This window comes from Camelus dromedarius, chromosome 5 (assembly GCF_036321535.1).
Source record: "Camelus dromedarius isolate mCamDro1 chromosome 5, mCamDro1.pat, whole genome shotgun sequence".
Classification (NCBI taxonomy): domain Eukaryota; kingdom Metazoa; phylum Chordata; class Mammalia; order Artiodactyla; family Camelidae; genus Camelus; species Camelus dromedarius.
The window spans coordinates 39685917-39704739 of record NC_087440.1 but is presented as its reverse complement, the minus strand read 5'-3'; the positions used below and the strand labels follow the sequence as shown (position 1 = coordinate 39704739).

The 18823-nt window shown below is 42.3% G+C and overlaps 2 long non-coding RNA genes across 2 annotated transcripts in view; one reads left to right on the top strand and one right to left on the bottom strand.

Moving 5' to 3' along the window:
- The window catches only part of LOC116153516 (uncharacterized), a 374055-nt gene extending 356076 nt beyond the window's left edge, over positions 1-17979 (top strand). The window contains exons 12-17 of the long non-coding RNA XR_010380933.1: positions 5617-5811; positions 7474-7572; positions 10776-11931; positions 12450-12647; positions 14669-14893; positions 17402-17979. This is a non-coding gene — a long non-coding RNA (uncharacterized LOC116153516). The remainder of the gene's footprint in view (positions 1-5616; positions 5812-7473; positions 7573-10775; positions 11932-12449; positions 12648-14668; positions 14894-17401) is intronic.
- Positions 11003-18106, bottom strand: LOC116153515 (uncharacterized). The gene is made up of 2 exons (XR_004137310.2): positions 17974-18106; positions 11003-11336 (listed from the first exon to the last, which is right to left on the bottom strand). It is a non-coding gene; the product is annotated as an uncharacterized LOC116153515 (long non-coding RNA).
- Positions 18107-18823: the final 717 nt, after the last annotated feature.

Below are 18823 nucleotides of genomic sequence, written 5' to 3'. Positions count from 1 at the left end.
CAAAACTATAGATCATAAAAATGCTAATTATAAATAAATAGGAATTAATGTAATTTCTAGTCTTTCCTTCTGCAGTCCATTTTACAGTCATCACCCTAATCTTTCTTTTTTATTGAAAAATACCTGACATACAATATTATATTAGTTTCAGGTATACAACATAGTGATTCCACATTTAAATACAGTATGAAACGATCACCACATTTTCTAGTAACCACCTGTCCCCATACAAAGTTATTACAGTGTTATTGACCACATTCTTTACACTGTATAATACATCCCCCTGACTTATTTTATAACTGAAAGTTTGTATCTCTTAATCTCTCCCTCATTCCTCTCTCTGACCCCTTCCCTCTGGCAACCACCTGTTTGTTCTCTGTCTCTATGACTGTTTCTGTTTAGTTACGTTCATTTGTTTTATTTTTTAGATTCCATAAATTAGTGAACTAATATAGTATTTGTCATTCTCTGTCTGACTTATTTCACCTACTTAATACAAGATTCATCCATATGGTCACAAATGGCAAGATTTCATTATTTTTTATGGATGAATAATATCCTATCTTATTCTGTACATCTTCTTTATCCAGTCATCTACTGATGGACACTTAGGTTGCTTTAATATCTTGGATATTGTAAATAATGCTGCAGTGAACATGGGAGTACATGTATCTTTTCAAATTAGTGTTTTCCTTTTGTTCATAAAAATACTCAGAAATGGAATTGCTGGATCATACGGTAGTTCTATTTTTAATTTTTTGAGGGACTTTCATACTATTTTCTATGGTAGTGGTACCAATTTACCTTCCCACCAACAGTGCACATCTGTGCCAACACTTATTATTTGTTCTTTTTGAGGATGGCCATTCTAACAGGTGTGAGATGATAGCTCATTGTGGTTTGACTTGCATTTCTCTGATGATCAGTGATGCTGAGCATATTTCCACGTGTCTGTTGGCCATCAGTATGTCTTCTTTGGAAAAATGTCTATTCAGAGTCCCTGTGCATTTTTATTTGGGTTGTTTGTTTTTTGTTGTTGCATTGTATGAGTTCTTTATATATTTTGATTATTAACCCCTCATCAAACATATAATTTACAGATATCTTTTTCCATTTGGTAGATTGATTGCCTTTCCTTTCACTGTGCAGAGGCTTTTTAGTTTGATGTATTCCATTTGTTTATTTTTGCTTTTGTTTTCCTTGCCTTTGGAATCATATCCACAAAAACATCCCTGAGACTGATGTCACTGAAGTTACTACCTATGTTTTCCTTTAGGAATTTTATGGTTTCAGGTCTTACATTCAAATCTTTAATCTATTGTGAGTTAATTTTTGTGTATGGTATAAGATAGTGGTCTGGTTTCATTCTTTTACATGAGGCTGTCCAGTTTTCCCAACACCGTAGAGACTGTCCTTTCTCCATGGTATGTTCTTTGTTCCTTTGTCATAGATTAATTGTCCATATGTGAGTGGGTTAGTTTCCAGGCTCTCAGTTCTGTTCCATTGCGCCGTATGTCTGTTGCTGTGCTGGTACTTCACTGCCTTCTTACTACAGCTTTGTAGTATAGCTTGAAATCAGTGAGTGTGGTCCCTCCTGCTCTGCTCTTCTTCTTCAAGATTGTTTTGGCTCTTCACCCTAATCTTCCTTTAAAATCACCTCTGGTTGTATACTCTCCAGCTTAAAAACCTTAGTACCTGTTTTTTGAAGTCAAAATGCTTTTGCTTGGCCTCTTTGTGCCTGTGCTGGAGTGCTAAGTCTCACGTATGAAAGACAACAGAGGACTAATCAGGAACTTGGGAGACTTGGAGTCCAGTTCTAGTTCTCCCACTGTCTAGTTGAGCGACCTTGGACTCACCCACATTCTTTCTCTGGGCAGAGCTGAGCCTGAAGCTTAGATTCGAGGTAGACTGGGTCAGCTAGGAGAAGAGCCCTCTCTGAAGTAGCTGTGGAGAGCAGCTTCCCAGATGGTCCTCGATGACCCCTGCCTTCTAGTAGGTGCCCTCTTGTCTAATCTCCTCCTGCTGAGTGCATGCGGCACCCAAGGACTTGCTTCTAGCAAATAAAATACAGTGAAAGTGAAGGGATGTCACTTCTTAGATTAGATTACAAAAGATTGGTTCTCTCCCCCATCTCTCTGTGGCTTTTCTTGGTTTCTCTCTGATGAAGCAAGATGCCATGTTGGGAGCTGCTCTGTGAAGAGTCCCACATTTTAAGGAGCTGAGTGCAGCCACCAGCCAGATGCCAGGTTGTAAGTGGCACCATCAAGAGGCTTACATGGCAAGGAACAGATGCTTCTAGTCATCAGTCAGCCAGGACTAAATACATAATGTTACAGAAGAAAAAGTAAATGACAATAATTATGAATTTTTGAAAGTTGACATAGACCACAAACATCACCAAATCTAGAAAGTCACATCATTTAAAAAGTTAATTCCTTTAAATACATCTAAAACACTTTTCTCCTCAGTTTTTGACTTGAGAGATTTTAATCACTCTTTCATATGACAATGATTTTGTAATAATCACTTTCCACAGAGTAGATAGAAAAACAACTCAATCTTTCCTCTAGCACCGTTGTTTAAACTTTTAAAAATTGATGGCTCAGAAAGATTTTTTTCAGTGTCCCCCAAATTATTGATGATATCATGTAACTGTTTCAGGTTGTTGTCAAATCTAGGCAGACTATCAGGTTTCTTTCCTATATGAGCTGTTAAGACTGGCTTCTGGCTCCAAATATTTCAAAGCTGTTTCTCCTCACTAAACACGTGCATCCAGGGCTGGACTCTGTAGGATGCTTTCATCCTGCAGGAAACAGCCTCTGGCTCAGCTCTGGTGTCAGGACCTCTCACCCAGGAGAGGGCCAGGGAAGGAGGGTGGGCAGCAGCTCAGCACGGAGGCTGGCCTTGAGCAGGTTAGTCACCGGGGTGGGAGAGAGCCAGGCGATGGTGTGTCTTAAGATAGGTGAATCTGACAAGGAGTTGACAGGAAGTTGAGGAAGTTCCTGCTAATGACTTTAGATTTTACTGTGAGACAAAGTTGGCTATGAGAGAGAAAGAGGGGTTAGGAGTAGGGTTGTCAGATTTAGCAAATAAAAATAGAAGACTTGGGGAAAGGTATGGCTTAGTGGTAGAGTGCATGCCTAGCATGCACAAGATCCTGGATAAAATCCCTGGTACCTCCACTGAAAGTAATAAATAACTAGATAAACCTAATTATCTCCCCTGCCCCCCCCCCAAATTACAATTAAAAAATTAAATTAAATAAATATTAAAAATAAAATAAATAAAAAATGAAAATAGAGGATGAGTTAAACATTGCATGGGACATACACTAAAATGTATCCATGGTTTATCTAAAATTCAGATTTCACTGGGCGTTCTGTATTTTGTTCACAAGTCTAGGTGAGGCCTTCAAGAGAAAAGGAAAGCCCTGGTATAGTTGTTGAGAGGATGAGAGTGCTGACCAAAGCTTAGTCCAAGGAGGGCCCAGTAGAGATCAGAAATCAGAAAACTCCTGGTAGTGGTGGGGTGTTTCTCAGAGGGAGCTCAGATGCTCAGGTACATTGGTATTCATGCAGCCTGTGATTACAGAAACAAGGCTGAAGATATATGATAAAAGATGGGATTCAACTAGGTGTCTCTTCTTTTTATGCTGACTATTTGTGCTTTCAATAAAACCAGGCTGCAGAAATTTCAGAAAGAAAGATGTACTGATTATAGATTGGCATCCAAATCACAGACTATGTTAACGTAAGAATATTTTATTCTATGCTTCCCAAACATGCCATAATATATTCATCCAAAGCAATAAATCCCAAGCTGCACAAGCAAATTATAAACAAATGATAGGAGCTGAAGTTTCTTTTCAAAAGAGGCTAAAGAACAGATAATTTAGAAAGAACAGATTTTACTGGAACGTCAATAGTTTTCATGACACAGATACTTAAACTACTCGTTTTCAACATACCCATATAAAGAAAATTATAAAAGTTTTTTTTTTTAAAGAAAGGATAATTTGACAGATGGAGTCTTTTTATGGGAATCAGTGGAAGTGATAAAATTGAATAAATTACCAAGATTTTATCTCCATTTCTGTAATTCTCCCTAAAGATTTAGAGATGGCAGATTGAATCAACTGAGAAATAAATTTGCATGTTTATAACATGTCTAAAACAGGAATTAAAGACAAAAACTTCCAACTTGTTTTCAAAAGTGGTTTGTCTTGAGGAAACCTGCTTGTATGAGATTACACATTTCCTAACCAAGTTTCATCAAAAGGACCTGTACCACCAAAGTTACGCAAACGTCGGCTTGGGGAACTGTTTACTATCTGTTATTATAATCAGTGTGAAGGACAAATCATAATAACTGTGAACTAAAAAAACCTGGAGCAACCCAAAAAAGGAACTAAATTCTAGGTAATTTTATGTGTGAGATGATTGTGTTATGACCAGGCGAGAGTAAATTTTATAATGTAAACTGAGCAAATCATAAAATTTAGGATGCTTGATGCTTGTGAATCTAATTGTACTGCAGTGTGTTTGAAGAAAGACCACTCTCATCTCCCTAAATCCATGGTGGTTTAAAAAAAAAATCAGGATTTATTTTCCTATTGAGTGTTTTCCTTCTTTATGTAGGATTCCAGTTCCAAATGAGCGTGGTTGCTGTGTGTGGAAGAGAGATGTGTTGAGAGAATATGGCCACAGGGAGATAAGAAATTGGAAAGAAATCAGTGCCTCTAAACTAAGTACACTGATGTCTTCCTTTGAGGAAACACTAAGATCTTATTTGGATAAAACATGGCTCTAGAACAAACTTGTTGGCTTGGCTGAAGAGAGAAGCTGAGAAAATGATTGTAACTGCATTTTTCTTTTCCTTCTGCTGAGAGCAGAGCAAACCTGCTGGCCCAGGCCACCTGGCTGAAGGCATATCCTCCGCTCACCTGGAGACCAGCAGGTCTCTCCCGGGGCTGCCCAGTGTCCTGCAGTAGCAGGGGGAACTCACTGCTTTTTTGATGGAGTGAGAGGAGTGAGGCCTTGGCAGCAGACAGGGTGTAAATCCCAGCACCATCACTCACCAACTAGGTGACTCTGGCGAAGTCACTTCAGTTTTCTGAGCCTCAGTTTCCACAACCGTAAGATGAGAATAATAATTTGTAATTTGCAGAGCTGTTGTGAAACAAAGTGAAGCAAAATATGAAAAGGCCTTAGCGGTTTCTGGCCTAGTGAGGGCACTGGCTCAGTGTAAACTCCTCTAATGCCTCCTCCCCCCGCACCCCCAATGGGCTGCTTCACTTTTGGTGCCAGGTTCCGAGAACAGCCTGCTCTGCCCTCTTTTTCTTTTTTCTTTTTTTAACTCTTCTCATCTCCGTGTCAGATCCTACCCTGGCCCCTCTCCAATTCTGGTGTCACGTGACATTGTCTGCCTAAAGGTTTCCTAGGCCAGAAACCTCAGGGCTGTCTTTTCTTCTTTTCTTGCCCCTCTGCACCTCCTCCCCTGCATTCTGACTCAGTGATCCCATCCATAATTGTGGCTCGACCTCATCTGTAGGGAAGGCTTTCAAATCCATTTTGAGCTCTGATTCCTCAGGCCAGTCTTTGTCCTCCCTATTCCTAGATCTCAACCATCAAGAGGAAACTGTACCATCGCACTCAGCCATGTGGCAAACACAGCCTGTGAAGGTGTATTAACATCACCTGTTTATGAAGCATCTGGTAGGTCCACGTCTCTGAACCAGGATACAGCACAGGAGGGAAAAGATGTGGTTCTTGTCCTCGAGGACTCCTGGGTCAAAGAGGGTTCCAGTGCCAGGTACGTGCACGGCATAGCCATAAACAGGTGTCATTGGAAATGGAAAGTTATTTCCATGTAAACACTATGTCACCTTGACCTTTAAGGCTATCAGTGGAGCCAAGAATAAACCACTGGCAGCACCATCACGTGGGAGAGGATAATGGAAAGAAAGAAGGAAGGAAAGGAAGAAAGGAAGAGAAAGAAACAAAGAAAAGGAAGGAAGGAAAGAGAGGGAAATAAAGGGAGTGAGGGAGGAAAGAAGGAAGGAAAGGGAGGGTGGGAAGGAAAGGAGGAAGGAAGGAAAGATTTAAGAATAGAAAAGGGGAGAAGCCATGAGAAAAGGGGAAAGCAGGGATGTATATACGATAACTGTGCCCCCAGTCGAACTACCATCTAATGCTTGAGTCTCCACTGCAGTTTGCACCCAGAGGTGTTACACTTCTGCCTGAAAAATTCCAGGGCCAGGAAACTCACCCATGAATACTCCTAGAGCCCATTCCACACTGGACAGTGAATGATTAGAATGTTCATCTAATCATGTAGAACCTAAAATTGCCTTTCTGTCTTTTTTCCCACTGGTTTTGGTTTCTCTCTGGGCCCTAAAGCTAAGCACACTTCCTGTCCTGGCGGTCACAGCCTGCATGATCAGGGCCCTGTCCGCTTCTCCCATGTTGTCCTGTGTGTTTCCTGCTTCTGCACTGTCCTGTTGTTTGCCAGGACTCCTTTTGGTTCTAACACACCAAGCACATTCCTGCCCAAGAGCCTTCTGACCAGGGCTGGCTTTCCTGCTCTTTGTATGAAATTTAGGCTTGAGCTCAAGTGCCACCTCTCTAGAGGAGCCTTCCCTACACCATAGCTAAAATAGCCCCCTTTGGGGAGGCTAAATTTGATGACATGAAAAAAAAAAAACAAACCTTGATGACAGAGCCCCTGTAAGCCAAGTCAAAAGCCAATTAAAAAAAAAAAACAAAACCTGTGAAAATATTTGCATATTAGATATTACATGGTTAATTTCTCTAAACTATAAAGGCTTTCTACAGTTCAGTAAGATAAAGACCAATAGGGTTATTGGTCTAATGTGAAAACAAATGGGCAAAGGATATGAACAGTTCGCCAAACACACAACCCACAGATGTGGTTCAAACATGTAAAAAAGTACCCAAACTCACTTATGTTTAAAAAAAAAATTAAAAGAGAGATACAGATGTATAATTTTCCATCTGTAAGATTGGCAAAAATAAAACAATAGTATTGTATCAGCAATGGTATGGCAAACAGTAACCCTCATATCCTGCTGGTGAGAGTGTAAACTGGAACAATTTGTATAGAAGGTAATTTGATGATATTTATTGAAATTACAAAGGCACAAATGCTTTCACCCAGTGATTTTTTACTTCTAGAAATCTTCCCTACAAATATGCTTCTGAGTGTGGGAATTGATGTATGTACAAAGGTGCTCACAGCAATACTACATATTGTAGGAAGAGGCTGGAAAGAATGTACAGATCAATCAGTAGGGGAATGGATAGATAGATTACGGTGCATTCCTACAGTCCAGTAGTGTGCAGTTATTAACAAGAATGAAGCAGATATGTCTGTGGCTCTGGGGTACATTGAGTGTATTTTGTATTGACTTGCAAACATTTTATATTTGCTATTTTGTATTTTTTTTTCTTAAAGAGGGCCCCTAAAATTGTGTCAGCTTCAGACTCAATAAAACCTGGATGTACTCCTGGCCCCAGCACACGAAGAGGAGTCACACCCCTGTCAGTGACAGAGGTTCGCACTGCGGTGATGGGAGGAAGAGGAGGAGGATGTGGAGGGAGATAGGTGTGGGTGGGGATGGCTCAGAACTGAGAGGGTGAAAAAGTTGCACAGGTGTCTACTATATATAAAATAGATGAACAGCAAGGACCTACTGTATAGCACAGGGAACTATATTAACATCTTTTAATAACCTATCCTGGAAAAGGATCTCAAATGGAATATAAATATATGCAAAACTGAATCACTTTGCTATAGACCTGAAACTAACACAACATTGTAAATCAACTCAATTTCAACGAAAACAAAAGTTGCAAGGTGATTCTGATGTGCTCCACACCTTTGAGATTGCGACTCTGCATTCAACGGGGAGTCCCCAGTGCTACACAGCCTCTCCCACACCCCAGCTTCTCCTTAAAGCTCCAGAACCACTCGCGCTGTCAGATGAAGACTGACCTCTGCAGCTTAAGTCCGGTGGCCTCCATCCATTTCATCGACCTCCCTGCCTCTGTCAGCCTAGTTACCTCAGCCCTGGGGGTGCCCCTAAGATTTTGCTGGGACCAGCCATCCTAACTCCAGGGTTGTTTCCTCTCCCTGGCTCTTCTGACTGCTGACACAGCTACTATCCACCTCATCTTCAATGAGGAGATGGCAGTCTACCCCCCAGAATGAATGAATAAAAATAGCTAAAAGCGTTCTATAAAGCTGTCTTTCTTGTTATGAATATTATTTTGTGGCGTCTCTCAGGCTCTGTCTTCCTCTGATCTGCCTTCAGACTTATAAAACGAAAGCACCTTCAGGCAGTCCCCACAGCAAAGATTCAACTCTACAATGCTTTGAGGAAAGCAGTTAATTTTTTTAAAAATCGAACTGAACCTTAAATACAGGTATACTGAGGGTGAAGCAAAAGAGATATGGTAGAAACCAGCTGCTTTCAGTCCATCAGGGAAATTGCGCCATCATCCACACAGCTCCACTCCATTTCCCTTCCCAGTAGGAGCCAACACTCAGAAGGAAGCAGACGCAGACCCAAGGCCGACTCAGAGCTCTCAAGTTAGAGAACAGGGGCCATGCTGTGTGTCACACGGTGAAGACGCAGGCCTGCCTTAGGTCAAGTCTCAGCTCTTGAGCAGGGGAAGGCCCACAGGGAGGCAGGTGCATCGGCAAAGCCCCAGAAGACTCGAGCCTGTCATAAGGACCACAGAAGGGGTGCCAGAACTCAGCCTTAGCTTCCCAGAGATCTCACCAACCTGGCACCTGGAGAAACTAGCAAATGACAGCAGCCTCCACAATGTGTGGGTCACATGGCTCTTTCAAGATGTCTGGGGACTAAGTAGGGAACCAAAATGCCAGAGGTTCCTGCAAAGGCAGCCTTCCTTCATTGATCAAGAGTAGACAGGATTGGATACTGGGCAGGAGTACATCAGAGACCTCTCAAGATGACTCATTGGACGGGAAGTCTCAAAAGGCATCTTTTTCTACTGCGAAATGGTGGACGCGGTGTGGAAAGATGAGAGCCCTTTCAGGAGAAGAACAGCCTTGTGTTGTAGCTGCGGAAGGGCTGGCCCTTTAGGAGACGTGATGCTGACCCCAAGCCCCAGCGTCTTCCCCTCTACAAACTCCGAGGCCTCTACCTGGTCTCTGCCGGACCCTTCCTTCCTCCCCCTCATTCTCCACACAGCTGCCAAAGCTGGCTTTTGGAAAAGGAGCATGAAACCACGCTCCCTCCACAGCTGAGAATTCTCCAGCAGCTCTCAATAGCATTCTTTGAACAAAAATAAATAAGTAAAACCCAGGGATCAGCAAACATTTTCTGTAATGGGCCACACAGCATTTCAGGCTTTGTCCAACTCTGAGTCTGCTGTGCTGTTGTACCGCCAAGGCGGGCTGTGCTGGGGTGAGGCAGGCCAATTGTCTCCTGAAACAGAGTTAAAGGAGACTGTCACCCTCCAGGCTGTGAAAGCAGCCACCAAAACACACAAGGCGGCCCCAGGCTGCGGGCACCAAGTTCTCCTGTCAGAGCCCTTGTATTTGCTCTTCCCTCTTCCTGGAATCCTCTTTCCTCAGATTTTTGCATAGATGGCTCCACGTGCTAGGTGACTCAGGACACAGATTAAAGGTATATTTGGAGGATCAGCCAAGAAAGAGCTCTAAAAATAAGAAAATACTTTGGAACGAATTTGATTTGAGATATTTCCCCCAAAGTAGTTCCTATGGGGGTGGGGGTGGTGAAAGCAGAACTTGGTTGACGTCCTTTGTATTGATTTTAAGCTGTGGTTGGCTTTTTCGATTTTCAGTTGCCTGGGGGGTGGGAAGGAGGGAGGCCCTCATCATCTTGCCGTGTGTAAGGCCTCTTAAAGTCTCAACGTGGCCCCTTTTGGTCACCGTGTCCGCCAGTCACGTGCTGTCTTCTCAGGGAAGGTTTCTCCAGCCGATGACCTGGTGGTGCACCTTCACCACCTGTTATGTTGCACTGTTGTGTTTGCTCAAGGCAATTAATCACTCTCTGCAATTATTGTGCTTCTTTATGTGCTTCCTTGTTGACTGTCTCCTTTTCACACGGAGGCCTCAGAAGCCCAGGAATCCTGTCTATCTTGTTTACCTCTGCATCCCGCACCTGGTAGTGTCTGGCATGTGGAAGGCATGCGAGAAAATATCTGCTGACTGACTCAGTGAGTGAATGCCCAGCTGAATGATGGAAGAATGCAAGTGCTCAGAGTGTTTGAAGAATGAGGTCTGGTCCTAAGTGAAATTCTCTGCTGGTCCTTCGTAGAGCCTTAAAAGTGCCTCAGAACCCAGCTGGCTAACCGAATCAGCATTCGCTAGTGGACTGAAATCGATTTAGGCAAAGCACATTTGTCAACAGAAGAATTTGGACCAAATGAGACTTGGTAGAACATTTTGCTGCTGCATCATGAGAATGTTTTTTGGTTCTTCATCTTTTCACAGTTTGGTCTGTTTTTCCAAAATGTTTACTCTTTTATTTCTACTGTTTAGATTTTAGTTAACTTTTAGCCTTTTCTCTAGGGAAACATAACTTAAACCTCAAACAGTAAAAAACTTGATTGAAAAAGCAGATTTCCTTGAGTTCTATGCATGAGTATAGAAACAGTTAAATAGGCAGTGCACTCATTCAGTGTGTAGTGAACATCTGATTTGTGTCAGGCACCGTTCTGGGTATTGGAATTACTATCGTGAACACATTCCTATTTTGTCAGGGTGATAAGGGAGGCCTTTTTGAAGAAATAACATGGAGGAAGTGATAAGAAGCTGCCCTCATGAAGGGTAGGAAAAAAAGTGTATTCCAAGGTGAAGATAACACATATGCAGCGTGACTGAGGTAGGAAAGAGCTTGGCTTGTTTCAAGAACTGAAAAAAAAAAATGTGGTGTGGCTGGATCACAATGGGTGAAGCAGACAAGGCACAATGAACTGGTCACTGGGGCTTCCTGGGCCACAATAATGAGTTTGGATTTTATTTTAAGTGCAGGGGTTTCACAAAGCAGAGTGACACCATCTTATTTAAGTCTAAAGAAGATTGCTCTAGCTTCTGTGTAGAGAATGGGTTGATGTGGGGCAAGTGTAAAAGCGGGGAGACCTGAGAGAGAGAAGGCTGTTACGGTGATCCACGTGGGAGATGATGGTGGTCTGGACCGGTGGTGGCCATGGAGACAGGGAGAGGAGGAGAGGTTGGAGTGACAACTTGGCAGTCGAACTGAAAGGCGTTGTCAGTGAATTCCGTGTAGGAACTGAGAGTACGCAGGCATAGCAGCCAGTGTCCTGATGGGAAAACAGACATCATTTTAGGTATTTCAAATGGAGGGAATTTAACCTAAGTAATCAGTCACAAAAGTGTTGGAAAGGTTGGAGGAAGGAAAAGGGGAAGAGGTGATAACCTAGGAATAAGAATCTGCTGGGAGTCAGGACCACTCCTAAGGCTGGAGGAAACTAGGGAGGTGGAGATGTTATCAGAGCCCAAGAGTCTGGCATCTGCCTGCAGGAAGCTGCTGCTGCTGCTGCTGCTGCTGCTGCTGCTGCGGACACTGGCCACACCCCTAACTGTGGACGCTGTTGCTGCAACCGCTGAAGGCGACTGGAACCCACAGCTGCTGGCTGCTGCCACAGCCACTGTCAGGAGCTTAAAAAAAAAAAAAAAGAAAAGAAAAAGAGGGGGTCTCGCCCTCGTTTCATCCAGTTTTCCACCAGAGCTTCCCACTGGCAGCATTTAACTGGGCCAGCTGGCAAGGGAGTCTGGGAAATGCAATTCACAGGATTCCAGCCACCTCCAACAGAGCAGTGCCTAGAATGGCAGGGGTGGTACTCAGCACCAGCAAGCCAGCGACCAGCACACGGAAGAACTGAAAATTTGTTCTAAGTAGGGAAAACAATCCCTTATTATTCTTTAAAAAAATATATATATATTTATTTCTTTTTACAAAAGCAGTATGTGCCCATTAGAAAATACAGGATAAAAATAGAACGTAAAAAAACTACCATATTCCCACTTACCCAGAAACAATCATTAATAATATCTTGGTTATTCAGAATCATTAATCAATCTCTTTTAAAGAGGGACTCTAACTCCACATTCAGTTTTGTAACCCACTGTACTAAATTTATGCAATAAAACATTTGCTGGACATTGACTTTGTTATAGCTAGCTCCCAGTGTTGAATATTTATGTTCTACCAACGTTTCCCTATTATACATGTAAAAAAGGATTTATTGCCTGAAAACAAATTTGTAGTTTAAGAAAACAGTTCATGATGAGTACAGTTGGAACCTCCAATTTGACTAGTATGAGGTTATTTGCTTAGTTAAAAAGAAAACAAATATTTTAAACGTGAGGTACAATGCCAGGTCTTTCCTTATTCTTTCATTTCCTTTGTTGAGGAGAAGAAACAGACAGTAGAATTTCAGAGCTGGAAATGTGCAGCCTGGAAATGGAAAGAAGCTTTAGCTACAGAATATACTAGACCATCCCGCTGCCCCGTCTGCCTGGTCTCCATGGAGTCACGAAGGAACTGGTCCTCTGGAGTGTGCAGAAGAGGTGACATCTTTAAGAGTAGACACAATTTACCATGGCTACAGGTGACCATTTCTCTGGTATTATCAGTTACAGTGCTTTTGACAACTAGTAGTTGAAAACTGTGACTTAAATTGGCTTTAAAAATGAGGAAATGCATTATTTCACATAACTGGAAGTCCAGAGGTAGGACTGGCTCCCAGAATAGTAAGATAAGCTGCCCAGTAGTGTCACCAAGATCCCAGGTTCTTTCCATGCTCTATTCCATGCTCTCCGAGTTGGCTTCATTCTGAGACCGGCTCCACTCATGGTGACTAGACATTGGCCAGAGGCCAGAGAGCTGCCTGTTTCCTTTCTCCACATTTAACAAGAAAACAAGCTGGATCCTTCCCTTCAATCTAAGTTCTTTTCAGTTTGAGCAGACCAGTGGTTCTCAATTCTGTTGCCCATTAAAATCACCAGCACTGCTGTATTGTTTATTTATTGCTGATTTCATTTCTCCTTGATCACTTCATTATTTATTAATTGGTGATGATGAGAATGTATTATTTATTTCTTTGCTATTTTATTTTTTAAATTGCAATACCTAGGCCTTTTCACTAGAAATAATAATTTATTCATCTGGGGTGGGGCCCAGCTGGAAGTCATTTTACAAGCTCTCAGCTGATTCTAATGTACACCCGGGGCCCAGAACCACTGGATTAGGCTTTTTTAGGTCACCTGCCCAGGCCTAGACCAGAAGTCACCAGGGTAATGCCATAAACTGATTGGCTTAGAAAAGTGGACTTTAGTGTGACCCCCACACACACCAGAAACAGCTCCTGGGACCCCGTCAGAGAGGCAAATTCTCAGGCATTACCCAGACCTACTGAAACAGAGCAGGTGGGGCCTGGCAATTTGTGTTTAAACAAGCTTGCCAGGTGATTCTCATGGATACTGGGGTCTGAGACCCACTACCTTGGATCAGTCAGGCTTCTCCTCCGGAAGTAGAGAGGAGGTAAATATGAGAACAAAATCGAGGTCTTCTAGAACAGTGAGCCCCAGGGCACTGAGCCTTCTAGCACTGCCTTCCCCCTCTGCCTCCAGGCCAGAAGAGGGCAGGGAGGGATCAGCGATCTGAACCCCTGAGACCCCCTGGCTATAAAGAGAGGCCTCCCAGCTGTGCCATCAAGCCTCAGCCAGGGCAATGGGCTTAACAGTGGGCCAACCTAAGGGATGGGAAGAAGACACGCTCTATAGGTAGGTATCCATTCCTTCCTGCCCTGGGGAATCTGGAAGTTTCTGCAGGAGCTAAAGGGCTGAAAAGGCAGAGCTGGCATGTACTCTCCTGAAAACCCTCTAAACTCATTTCAACCACTGTACAATGTCAATAGGAACCTGGAAAAGAAAAAGGCCATTAGGTAAAAACAAAAGAAATCTGAACATGATAAGGGCTTTAGTTAATCATAAGATGTCACTCTTCATTCATAAATTGTGACAAATGTGTCATACCAATAACTGATGTCAGTAGGGGGACCTGGGTGTGGGGCATATGGGAACTCTGTCTAAATCTTCACAATTTTCCTGTAAATCTAAAACTTGTCTAAAATAAGGTTATTTTAAATACACTACTTTAAGATGTGAAATTCTAATGAATGAAAACCCCTTTGGAAAAAGCTTTATAAAACTAAGCAAAAAAGTTCCTTTAAAATATTCTGTACTAATATAAATTTGACACTGCTGTATTTTTATGATTGATGCCATGTTTTGAGCCAGAGCCAATGCGTTTTAGACATTTTCAGCTTAAACAAGAGTTGAATTGGAAAATACTAATGAATATTCCTGATAGGTTGCACTTCCCAGAATCTGCACACAGCAGAATTATCAAAGAACAAATGAGGGAGGCTTAAACTTGTCCATATGCATAGAAATAATTAAGGATTATAGGAAGTCACTTTCTTTGCCATCCCCTTAGACTTGGAAAGGAGGGGGCTGACTGGACTCCACAGGGAATGGACATACTCAGATGCATCTTTCTCTAAACCCAATTCATAGTGGTGAGCTCAAGCATAAATTCCCTTCAGGCTCTCTCTTCTTGTTTCACCAGCTCCATTTAAGTTAAATGCACATCCTGTGTCCTGAGGGGTGAGCCACGCAACCCAGTGGACTGATGTGTGGATCATTACCAAGGATTACTATCAACAGATGGTACATCACTGCATATATGTGGGATTCCTGGAAACGCTCAGCCATAATTGGAATGGAGCAAGGAGCAAATCCTAATTTGTAGTTTGGACGGTTACTCTTCATGTAGTCAACTGCATAACTTATGGTAAGTTTTGCTTATCTCCCTTCTACACCAAGTATCAGTAAGGAAACCAATAGTTAAAATTGTTATTGCAGGGGAAAGTGCTATAATTAAGAGTTACAACGAAAAAAGTACTTAAGGGCAAAAATCCTTGCTATGCCAAGCAAGTGGCTCAGAATGATCCTCCACCCCACCCCCAGTTTTATCACATTGGAATCTCTTAGATTTTGTCCGGCGTGAACTCTCACTGTGTGAACTTGGACAAGTTTGTTAGGCTCTCTTTGCCTTGCTTTTGTCATCTTCACAATGGCAAAAATAATAACTTCTTGGTGGTGGAAGAGGAGTTGATAGAAATCATGTTTATAATACTTTCAGTGCAGTGCCTGGAATGTGGTGTTAAAAAAGTGTTTGATTAATCAATAAATAAGATCGTCTTCGCCCACATTAAAGCCATTCAATGTAATGATAATCCTCTTGGTGATGTGGTGTGGCAAAGACAATAAAAGAATATTTTTTAAAGAATATTTGGGAGCCAGCTTGGAGGGAGGGAACCTCTGTCACAGTAAGATGTTGAAGGGGCAGAAGAAATGTAAATTATTTTCATCAGAAATAAAAAAGGATGCGATGGAGCCCTCCCATGTTATCAGTGAAAATGTAAAATGGTGCAGCTAATATGGAAAAGTCTGGCGGTTCCTCAAAAAGTTAAATGTAGAATTACCATATGATCCAGCAGCAATTCCACTCCTAGGTATTTAACCCCAAAGGATTGAAGACTGATACCCAGATATTTACCTACACATGCTCATAGCAGCATTATTTGTGATAACCAAAAAGTGGAAATAACCCAAATGTCCATTAGCTTGTGATGGATAAATAAAAGTCATATATTCATACAATGGAATAATGGAATATTAGTCAGCTGTGAAAAGGAATGAAGTACTGATACATGGTATAACAAGGGTGGGCCTGGAAAACATTTTGCTATGTGAAAGAAGTCAGACATACAAGGTCACATATCTTATGATTCCAGTTACAGGGAATATCCAGAATCCATGGAGACTGAAAGCAGATTGGTGGTTGCCAGGGGCTGGGGAATTGGGGAATAACTGCTTAATGGATACAGGATATTCTTTTGGAGTGGTGAAAATGTTTTGGAACTAGAGAGAGGTGATAGTTGCACAATATTGCAAATGTACTAAATGCCAATGAATTGAACACTATTTTTGGTGAATTTGACCTCATTTCAAAAAACCACACATACATACGTAATAGGACAAGAGTGCACGTTCTCTGTTCTAGTTGAGAACACAGAAGCAATCCAGGCTTCCTCTTCCACTGACAAGGGACTCCTTCTTCAGGAAGGTTGCCTAATAATGTCCAGCCCCTCTGGGCCGTGGTTTCCTCATCTGTAGGAAAATGAAGTTGGACCACTAGGATCCCTTCCAGTTCAAATTCCAAGGCAAAGAAATTCGACTTCCTTCTTTTCCCCCCTCTCATCCACATGCCTGAAAATGACTCTAGCTATCCTGCAGATGTACACTGGAAGACAATGTTCCTGAACTTAAATTACAGGGAAATTAATTTTAGTTATTAATAGGAAAAGTATGTTAACATTTATTATGACAAGGACACAAATTAATGGACAAATAACTAAAACAAATGCACTTTAACCATGAGCTTGTGTCTGTCACTGATGCTCAGACTCCTCTGAGCCTGTGCATGGCTCCAGCCTGTCTGCACCCCTTGGTGTAATCACACTCTGTGCTTTTTTGCCAGTCACGGTGTCTCAGGCTCCTCTGCCAAATGCAGCGCTGGCCGCCCCAAGTTGATTGGGAGGCCCTTGATTGATTAATAGGTGCCCCTGCCAAGCAGGGATGGTGGGAAGGGATTGAATACCTCTCTAAACTGCCCATGCTTGGCAACCAAAGTAATCTAGAACAGCTTAAGGGTTGCAGTCACTAAAACTTGCTGAATAGACTATTGCTCTGGTCACAGCTAGACTAGTTACAGCTTTCTCCTAAAATTACAGAAATATTATATGAATAGTGAGCCAAGTTTACCCAGTTCTGGGATTTAAAGTCCTGGATCAACATGTTCATTCTGGGAGGTAATTTTCTGTATTTTACTGACCACCACCCCCTCCACCTTCTACTGCAGTTTTCTGGTTCTCTGTAAATTCCCTAGTTATTCTGAGAAGTTTCAGGTACATCTGCAAAGAAGCTTCAGGTAGAAAAACTTCAGCCAGCTACCAAGGATTATGTGTCACGTCCCTCCTTTTAAATTCCGGGATATTTACTTCTGAGGTCTACGACAGACCCCCGAAGTGGCAAAAAAACTACAAACCATTGCCTTCCAGTGCTCACATTCAGGCCACCTCAGACCACGCTGCTCCTGGTCACTGGTTATCTATAATGCCCCTGAATAAGATCACTGGATAGGCCAAGATACCCTGGTTATGCAGGGTTCAAGCCCAAGTTGGGGAGGGGCTTCGCCTCTTTTCGTATTGCATCTCTGCTTCCCTCCCTGCCCTAGATGAGCAGTCCTTGAGCTTTCACTTGAGGCCTCCTGCTCCCAGAACTCAACATCCATCATGGCTAGAGAGGGAGGCAAAGTCAAGAGACAAGTACCCTGCAGAATGCCTACCTGCCTCCTTCACTGGCCCCTTCAGTTTTGTTCTGGGCCAGGCTGCTCTGCCAGACAGTGTCCCAGTGAAATTTCTCTGGAGAGGATCCTCAGTCCTTCATGCAAATAGACCCTTCCTGAAGGCTTTCCGACAAGTCCAGACATGCCCGAATCCCATTTGGAGGTTGCCAAGACTCAAGGTCAGACACCAGGTTCCTAGTAACTATTAGCCACCTACTATGTGCTAGGTGCTAGGGATCCAAAGATGATGGGCTCCTGTCATCCAGGGGCTGCTGTGTAAATTCAGCCTCTTTGAGGCTGGCCAATCAAGCCGTTACCCAGTTGGCACAACTCCTGCTGAAAGGTTATATCAAGGGTGCGGACTTATCACCATCTTAGCAGAAATCCTCCTCTCTGTATAACTAGGAGTTTTACCAAGGTTCTCATTGATGGCTCCTCCTGAGCATTCTTCAGGTTCTTACCTGACCATGTAGCTCTGTCTTTCCATCAGTAGCAGCAGCATCGCTTCCCTATTCTACTCTTTGTTCTTGACCCAGACTTCATGCCATTTCTCCTTTCATATTTCTCCCCTCAGATGCAGAGAGGCGGGGGGCTATGGGGAAGAGAAGAAAGTGTAAAAGCTGTTGAGGATTGTGTACAAAATAAATACACAAACAAACAAAATGCTATACATTCTTCCTCTTCTTTTTTAAAAAATAAATGTTAATTGTACTTTTATTTTTTTATTCATTTTATTTAAACTGAAAAAGAAAGAGTTATTTTTTGGTTCAACTCAATATAAGACCTACTGTAATGTAGCTTACATCACAACTTAATGCAAAAACGGTACATTCTTTTAAGTGAAGAACCCAAGTGAAAACTAATGTAAAATTAAAAATATAGAAATGGCTTTGCACCCAATTTATGAATTTTTTTTTCCTGATTCTGTTCTCTGCTGTTAGGTAGAAAAGGGAATTTTTAAAAATCCATAAAGCAATCAGCTTTCTTTGGATAACTAAAAAGTCTTCTCGTTGGTGTCCATCTCTCCCTTACATGTGCAGTTTCTGTGGGAAAAGTGAGGTGAGAGACAGAATATCATCTTTTGGGGGATATATATTGGCTTTACATGAGCATGTGGTCAATTTTGAAGGCAGACTTCCAGGACGTATTTTAGTAAGAAGCTTGAAAGATAAGTAGATGAAAACGTCCAGCAAAATACAGTATTTTCAGGGCTCGATGAGTTATGACCCAGTATTTCTTCATTGTTCACAACCCCCTCCATTGAGCACATAGGGCCTTGAACATAGTAGGGGTCAGGGAGATGCTTGTTAA